The sequence below is a fragment of the Macrobrachium nipponense genome, chromosome 34 (genome assembly GCF_015104395.2).
Source record: "Macrobrachium nipponense isolate FS-2020 chromosome 34, ASM1510439v2, whole genome shotgun sequence".
In the NCBI taxonomy this organism is placed as follows: Eukaryota; Metazoa; Arthropoda; class Malacostraca; order Decapoda; family Palaemonidae; genus Macrobrachium; species Macrobrachium nipponense.
This window is the reverse complement of record NC_061095.1, coordinates 63,437,805-63,447,804: the sequence shown is the minus strand read 5'-3', so window position 1 is coordinate 63,447,804 and position 10,000 is coordinate 63,437,805.

Genomic DNA, 10,000 nt, shown 5'->3' with positions numbered 1-10,000 from the left:
CATTTGACTCTTGTACCGGCCTTAATAAAAGAGAAGCAGGTAATGAACATCTCAAAAGGGGCGTGGATCTCAGATGTCGTCGACAAGTGTTCATTCAACCAACGCTTAAGAAGATTAAAGGAAGATTATCAACGGGGGTGACCTAAATTGGCTTACTTTTGGACGGATCTCTTGGTATAAATACCACCTTTTCTGTAAACTTTTCTCATTCATATACCTGAAGAGAGAGACAGCATTCTCTGAAATATAGTACTTTTCTCTCTACATTTTGGTGTTTTTATGGGCTCCTTTTATTAGATGGAATTCTGTTGTTACAGAACATATTCACCAGTCATAAATATATATATATATATATATATATATATATATATATATATATATATATATATATATATATATATATATATATATATATATATATATATATATATATATATATATATATATATATATATATATATATATATATATATATATGTGTGTGTGTGTGTGTGTGTGTTTGTGTGTTTGTGTCACCTAGACCAAAGAGGGCTAAAGCATAGAGAAAATACACATTACCTTACTAAAGAATTATTATAACAATAATTGCCATGAATAGCCTTAAGGTAGTTCACCACACAGAATCATTTTGACCACACCAATGAAATAAAATTACACTATGCATAAAAACAAAATTGAAATTACTTATTTTATTACAATATATGATAGATGATTCACGTTGAATCAAGCAATATATCCCACCTATGAAAACCACGCAAATAAAATCACAAAAAATAAAGAGTTTGATCCCAAAAGACAGGTTTGACTAAACACGGAATTCCCGGATGGTGATGTTATCAGAATCTGGAGCTTACCCGAGACGCCTCCAGGTATATTGCAACTTGCACATGATTGAGGGACATATAAAAGCAGTCTTGAATATTCTTGCAAGGTTAAATTGCAGTTTCCTTTCAAATTTGGTATAACCTCATGTTTCGGGTCGTTGATGAGAAATGTTTTGCATATATCATTGCAATGCAATATCTTGCAGTGTATAATAAGAATCAACCCTAAATTAAGATCACTCCGAGTCTAATTATATTTATTATACGCTTCATTTTGGAACTGGAATGGGAATGACTGTGGAACTGGAATGGGAATGATGGAACTGGAATGGGAATGCCTGCAACTGGAATGGAAATGACTGAGAAACTGGAATGGAAATGACTGTGAAACTGGAATGGAAATGACTGTGGAACTGGAATGGGAATGACTATTTAAAGCTCTAATGATTTTCCTCTGCGTTTATGCTTCTGAGTTGGATAAACGCATCTGAGGCATCAGCAGACGACGTTGGAATTTCCCCCAATACATCTGCTGCTGCAGACATTATATACATAACCGGCTGATCTTTCAGGTTCTGTGATATACATTAATGTATCAGTTTTAATTTTTTGCAGACATCACAAATCAACCTTAACCTTCCTTAGTGGTTGATAATAAATAAATATTATTAGAAATAAAAAAAATATTATACATAAATTTCAAATAAATATGATAAATCGACATTAACCTTATTGAGTGGCACAGTAATATTATAAAAAAATATATAAGTAAATTAGAAATATTAAAGAGACCGTAAGAAAATATAAATTCCTGAACCGACCAACAAGTTAGGCAGAATTGGTCAGAGTTTATATTGACAAAAATGAATGTGGTTTCCTGAAATGCTAATAAAAATATAAAAAGAAAGTTCTTTTAAGATATAAACACGGAGGAGAAGTTATAATGATCAAAGTTTTATAACTATGAATCGTTAATTTTTCCTCGAATTTCATCTTTCGCTGAACAACGATAATTATTGGAATTATAAATATTCTGTGTTAATTTGGACGCTTTTAGATTATCGTTGAAATAACTCATTTGGCATTCAGTGCCTGGCATCTAAATGTATTCTCTCAGTGAGCCGGTCTTGGAACAGAGCCCGTGCTGACATACAGATAGCTCATAGGGAACCAAAAACAAACTCTTCTATATTTTTCTCGAGTGATATTCAGTTCGAATTAAAGTAAGTTCCTACAAAAGAAAACTCCGATAACTTGTGGTCTACTTAAACAACTCCTAATGTGATTTTGACTTTGACTTTGGCGTTTGCAGAGGAAGTAATTTGATTATTTATATGATCATATATTTTAGCATCTTACGGTGTAGAATTCTAACATATAAAGGGAATAGATTGGAATACTGGAGACCGGGGCTAGTTGCATACAGGGGTAGGTTGATACACTGTCAATATCTTCATTATATGGCAATAGTTGGCGCCGAGGTTCTCCGCACTATTACGTAAGCGTCAGTATCAGCCTCATGCTCGTTGAGTGAAAAAAAGCTGAGTAAATATTTGGACCTTTCGTATTATTTTCATAGACCTTAATGAAACTCGTGTTCATGAAACATACTGTGATTTTTTAAAAATAACTGTCTTTATGTTTCATTTGTGATTAGACTTAATTTTCCCATAATTCAAATGAATAGCAAAATTTATGAGAAGGAAAATAATTCGCTCGAGGCTAGTTGTTACCATCAGTAACAACTTGCTCCGCATGATATATAGTTGTATCTGGTGGTCCAGAAGAAAATCCACAGGATTCACCCGAATGACTGAATTCTACTGACTATAATTAACACAACCATGTTTCGGATGAATGGAGAAACGTCAATGGAATTCTCTCTCAAATAAAAAAGAACTACATTGCATTTAACTGCACCTGGGAATCAAAAACCGCAATGGTACATCAAAGAGAAACGGGTCATTGGAAATACACCCTGATCACAAGGGTGCAATTTTCGCTTGGTGTCAAATTTCATGTGGAGGGAGTTTGCGGTCTGCATATCCAAATCTCTCTCTCTCTCTGAAATGAGACACAGGAGTGAGAACATTGGGAGATGGTGTCTCTAAGCTATTTTCTGTGTATTTGTTTATCACTTAATCAAATTTAATTATTCATTTATCCATGTATCCGCTATCTCTCCTTCCTTCGCTTTATACTGATAGATTGATGGTCTAATGACAAATTCTATGAGACTCTCATTGCAAAGTAGCTGTCATCAAATCATGAAATCATAAATTCTTAAAATTTTTCAGAATAAATAATTACCTAAATGCATCTTATTTGTATTCCATTTTCTACACATTCGTAAATCATATATTAGGCGTCGTTTTGTTTTTAATTGTTAGTAAAATCTATTAATTAAATTGAACAGATTTATAACGACAGCGATGCACCTTCTTGCGATGAGAAATAATCAAATATTGTTTAAGCAGAAATTCTGGAAAATATCTAAAGTTGCCACAATGAACAATAAAAGTAAAACTTTCGACGATTTACTTCAGACATTTGACCGCAAGTTCAAATCGACAGTCTGCTTCAAACTGACTTACATTAAACTAATAATATTTCCTGGTTCTGAGATATTGGACAAAGCCCACGAAGGCGCCTCTGTTCATTTGCTGTCATTAGATAATCGTCATCTGATACTTTTTCTCTCTTTATTTCTAAGCCCAAAGTGAATTCGGCTACGATCCTGGACAACTTGGGATCGATTTGGGCGCCTTCAATCAAGTCCTTTGTGCCTTTCTTGATGTGAAATCTGGCTAAAGATGTGGTGAGGGATGGGATGGTCCTATGTACTGGGTTGCAGGTGCATTAAAGAGAGAGAGAGAGAGAGAGAGAGAGAGAGAGAGAGAGAGAGAGAGAGAGAGAGAGAGCGGTAACAAGCAGTTTGTAAAGAGATAAGACAAAAACGATTAACATTTTCTGCTATGCTTAATAATAACTTTGCAATCTGGTTTTACCTCACAGCCATTTCATTATGTTAAGTGTTACCATATATCTGCAGTAAATAAATGACTAATCTTAACAATATATAAAACCAAACGCTATTTAAAGCAAAATGCACCGTCAACGAGAAATGGAATTATTAACCTAAACACCGGATAATATCATGGAAAATGGCTGGGTCTTACTGTTTTTAATCTCGGGCCAAAAATCGGAGGAAGTTGCGTCATAGATCTCTGTTGGAGTCTCCTGTGGGGCTGTTCATGCTGTTCAACGCCATCTAGGGACGGAAATGGAAAGTAGTTTGGGCTCTGGGCTTCATTCAGAGACTAACTTGGATATGGATGGCTTAGGGAGACATCATAAGTGAGCCCATATTAAAAGATGACTCATAGGATGGTTCAAAACTGATGGAGAAATTACACCCACGTGAGGAACGACCCAAGAGAAACTGGGTGTGAAAACGAGGGAGGGAAATCTTCCCCTCAGCAGATTGCCAAATATGTGTGAGGTTCTAGCAAACTTAATTAAAGAGTCGATTTCAACGTTAAATAAACATATAACTTAATATAATTAAATAAATAAAAATACACAATTCCTTAAGTATATTAGATTTAAAGCAGATTTAACACTCGGTGATGTATTTCCACTTGGTAAGTCTATTATCTGTCTCATTTGTCTTAATTCCTGAAGTAATCACATGAAATCAATCAATCATGATTTCAGTTTCCATCTGTGAATATAACATCATCATTCAAATAAAGTCCTTTGGCAGAAAGTACATCAGAATTTTGAATATGCAAGATAAAAGCAAAACGAAACTATTACTTAAAGTTTCGACACCAATTTCTTTGGCAATAAGTATTCAACTCTTATCATAGGTAATAATTATGATTCATATACAGTCACTCATGCAATGTATGCACACTTCTAACCTAAGTGACATAGCAAGCAAGCGGTTTCCTGACAACCAAAGGCAAATATTGAAAAGGCTCTTCATCCCACTGAAAGCTACTAATGCCTTGGGTACAAATACCCAAGACTAGTAATGACAAAATGACCTCATTTGCATAATCGAATGCCCTGGAATGAAAAGGGATAGAGACATAGGAACTAATACTGGACAATGAATGATCCTTAATTATAGAATTTGTATTACCGTAAGAGATGAGACCGTGATTATAAAAGAATATAACAGAATATAGAATTCAGGCCAAAGGCCGAGCACTGGGACCTATGAGGTCATTCAACGCTGAAAGGGAAATTGACAGTAGAAAGGTTTGAAAGGCGTAACAGGAGGAAAACCTTTCGCAGTTGCACCATGAATCAATCGTTGGGAGAGGGTTGAGGAGAGTAAGAAGGAAAAAGGAAAGGGAATATGAATTGATGTACGATAAAATGAATGTATAATTATAACACAATCTAAAATAATGCTTCGAAATCTATAACAGTAAATGAGATACGAAGTTTACCACTGAGCAACTGTCATAGGGTGAAATACTGTAGCATTTATCACTAAATCATTCATAATAATGTTTGCCTACACAAGTATTGATGTGGATCATTTAAAATTCCCAAGCGTCTAATTACAAACTCTAATACCTCATATTCCAACCTATATATTTCAACCAGAGGTTCCCCTGACGCAAATGAATAACGTACTGTGTAATTCTCCATTACAGCTCAGCGGCCATTAAATACAGTTTGCATATCATTAATGTAATTACGAATGAGATTCCCTTTGATAAGAGTCATTAATCTTGGGGAGTCTAGTAATAAAGCGGGAGCTCTCTCCCTCTGAAGAACTGAAATAATTATAACAGCAATGTTTCCTCGCGTCACGTGATCACCACCTGATTTCATTAACGATTTCTGGGACAGATCTGTTGCAGATGGATCTTCATTACTTGACAAATTTGAAAGCGAGAATCCTCGCTCATTTTTAGCTGTCCTTGTTCTTGGACAAGATAAAATTTTATTATCCGATTTTTAGACAAGAAACTTTTACGGTCGAATATCTGTAGTTTTTGTTCGTTTAACTTTGAAGCTAATTCCATTTTCCATCTCCTCCTCCACAGGGCTTTAATGTCGACGTCCAATTGGCTGCTGTTTCAAGATTAGGTCCTCTTCTTATGCAATCACTTTAAGGATAACGGCTTCCCTTTTGGCCCAGTTATTTAAAAGCTTCCCTCGCTTGTAAAACAACCTCTGATAAAACATCCTCTGATAAAACAACCTCTGATAAAACACCCATGTATACAGATCCTCAACAATATTTTTATGCAAAATTTCCGTATTTGCTAAATGACTCATTTAGAAAAAAGTTTTTTCAAGTTATACAGAGCAATTCTGTTCTATAACAGATATCTTCCACTTTTTCTTTACAAAGCATAGTTGGTCTGTTTTACCTTCTAGGCAGTATGGTGAGTAACCTTTCCAATGAAGTGAGAACGAATGATATTTAGGTGGAGATGTTCTACGACTTGAATTATTCCTGTGCCTTCTCTTCCTCCCTCATAGGGCTCGACCTTTTGGAGGGACCTACGTCAGCCATATCGATCTTTCTTCAGGTTTTCTGTCTCATATCTTTGCCTATTTGTTGATTTTGTCCAGGAAATACTGGTTTTTATATTCACTCTTCTCATGATGCTACTAATGATGATGATAAGGGCACCGAGACATTTTTCTCATCACCTGAATGAAGTTTTGCTGTATTACATATATAAGACAAACAAATTCCTGAACAGATCTTCATTAAACTGATTTCTACCAATGCATCTTGAACTCACTGAATCCAGATATCTCAGAAGAGGCATCACTCAGTTGTCCTGTCAAGATTTGTTACGTAGAGTCACGTGTTACTGATTGAAGTCATTCCGTTTAACAAAAGATTATTTTGCGTTCGTGAAACATAAGAATAAAAGGATACAATAACAACGCTTCCTTCCTCTGGGATACAATAAGGACATGTGTCTGTTGGTCATTTTCGGCCTCTGCAATAAATTAGGGGCTCTAATAAAAGGATGTCGGAAGTCTGTTGGGATATTGATATATGTGTAGAGCTCTCTCTCTCTCTCTCTCTCTCTCTCTCTCTCTCTCTCTCTCTCTCTCTCTCTATATTATATATATATATATATATATATATATATTATATATATATATATATATATATATATATATATATATATATATATATATATATATATATATATAAATATATATATATATATATATATATATATATATATATATATATATATATATATATATATATATGACTGGTAAAAAGGTGCTTTGTAACAACAGAATTCCATCTAATGAAAGGAGCCCATAAAAACACCAAAAAAAATGAGGAGAGAAAAGTACTATATTTCAGAGACTGCTGTCTCTCTCTTCAGGTATATGAATGAGAAAAGTTTACAGAAAAGGTGGTATTTATACCAAGAGATCCGTCCACAAGTAAGCCTCACCTGGAGACGATTAAGAGAATAACCCACACCCTTGGGAAATCCAACCCTTTTGCATTTACTTACCCAAATACTTTAGCCAAATCCCTGATTAACGTCCAACAAAAGACATCTCCCAAAGACTCTGGGGTCTATGAGATCCCATGCCAGGACTGTGACCAATCTTACATCGGATTTACAGGTAAATCACTTCCCCAGAGATTAATACAACACAAACGGTCAGTTAGGTATGGACAACAGAACTCGGCTATTTTCAACCATATAAATGAACATAACCATAGAATAAACTGGAATTTGTCACGTGTAATTTATAGCAGCAACTGCCGGTACAAGAGTCAAATGATGGAATCGGCCTTAATAAAAGAGAAGCAGGTAATGAACATCTCAAAAGGCGGGTGGATCTCAGATGTATTCGACAAAGTTTTCATTCAACCAACGCTTAAGAAGATTAAAGGAAGATTATCAGCGGGGGTGACCTGAATTGGCTTACTTGTGGACGGATCTCTTGGTATAAATACCACCTTTTCTGTAAACATTTTCTCATTCATATACCTGTGAAGAGAGACAGCAGTCTCTGAAATATAGTACTTTTCTCTCTACATTTTGGTGTTTTTTTTTTATGGGCTCCTTTTATTAGATTATATATATATATATATATATATATATATATATATATATATATATATATATATATATATATATATATATATAAATATATATATTTATTTATTTATTTGTGTATATATACATATATATATATATATATATATATATATATATATATATATATATATATATATAATATATGGTTCCAGACCTTGCCTTGCTATAGAGGGCAGAGTTCAATCCCAAAAGCGCAACTGTCAGCCCAAGAAGTAGTCTTTATGTAAACTTAAACCAGTGTAAATGTGATGCATCAGTAATTGTTTACAGTAGTGTATTTTCACAAGTCAGACAATCAACACCGATTTAATTAAGCAGAAAACCAACAGGAATCTGACACAACAACAATGAGAAGAGGAAACAGGATGAAATCAGGAACATATCATTTAAGGGATCTTCTTTTATAGAGGGGTATATACCCCTCCTTCCCTAACTCCCACCCGGCTTAGACGGCACGTAGCCACTTCCATATCCCTTAATTGCCTAAAGCTGTCATTCCAAGAAGCCTTCTGTAAATTGTTCTCTATACTGCTATGGTAGAAAATCATTATTGTTGGCCTGTTGGATAAAGGGTTTCCATCATCGCTTCTGTTTTATACTTATATCCACATGCACACACGCGCTATAATGGAAAAATCTTTGTAAGTTATCATCCTCGAAGATGAACTATCCTTTAGTCAGGCTAATCTACATTCAGTAAAAAAAATGATATTGATTACTGGGGACATCAAAGCCCATTTCCAAGATATTTTATTCTGTTTAGGTCAAATAACTTTAAAATCAATTAGCATTTTCATTCAGAATGTATACTAACAGATCAATCATACTTACGTACGTTTTCCAAACCTTCGCTCATTTCTGTTTTTCGTTTCTTTCCTTTGGACTGAATTTCCAAACATATTTTATTCCATTTTGTTTGAAATTTATCTTAGCATTTTTCATTATTCTGTTTTCTGACTAACTGAATCTTGCTTCTTTTTATCAGTATTGTTTAATATTAACAATGGTAATACCTTATTATTATTATTATTATTATTATTATTATTATTATTATTATTATTATTATTATTATTATATTTGCTCTATCACAGTCCTCCAATTCGACTGGGTGGTATTTATAGTGTGGGGTTCCGGGTTGCATCCTGCCTCCTTAGGAGTCCATCACTCTTCTTACTATGTGTGCCGTTTCTAGGATCACACTCTTCTGCATGAGTCCTGGAGCTACTTCAGCCTCTAGTTTTTTCTAGATTCCTTTTCAGGATCTTGGGATCGTGCCTAGGTGCTCCTATGATTATGGGTACGATTTCCACTGGCATATCCCATATCCTTCTTATTTCTATTTTCAGATCTTGATACTTATCCATTTTTTCCCTCTCTTTCTCTTCATCTGTGTCCCATGGTATTGCGACATCAATGATGTGATACTTTCTTCTTGACTTGTCAATCAACGTCACGTCTGGTCTGTTTGCACGTATCACCCTATACGTTCTGATACCATAGTCCCAGAGGACCTTTGCCTGATCGTTTTCTATTACTCCTTCAGGTTGGTGCTCGTACCCACTATTACTGCAAGGTAGCTGATGGTTTCTTGCACAGGCTCCAGTGGAGGGCTTTTGCCACTGAATCATGCCTCTTTTTGTACTGGTTCTATGCAAGGGCCGGGCATTCGCTTGCTATGTGGTTTATGGTTTCACTTTTCATATTGCACTTCCTACATAAGGGAGAGATGTTATTTCCTTCTATCGTACTTTGAACATATCTGGTTCTTAGGGCCTGATCTTGTGCGCTGTTATCATTCCTTCAGTTTTCCTTCTTTAGCTCTCCCCTCTGTAGCCATTGCCAATTGTCATCGCTGGCTAGTTTCTTTAGTCTGTCTCATGTATTGTCCGTGCATTGGTTTGTTGTGCCAGTCCTCTGTTCTTTCTGTCTTTCTCCTGTCTCTGTATATTTCTGGGTCTTCGTCTGCTTTTATTAGTCCTTCTTCCCATGCACTCTTTAGCCACTCGTCTTCACCGGTTTTCAGATATTGCCCCAGTGCTCTGTTTTCGATGTTGA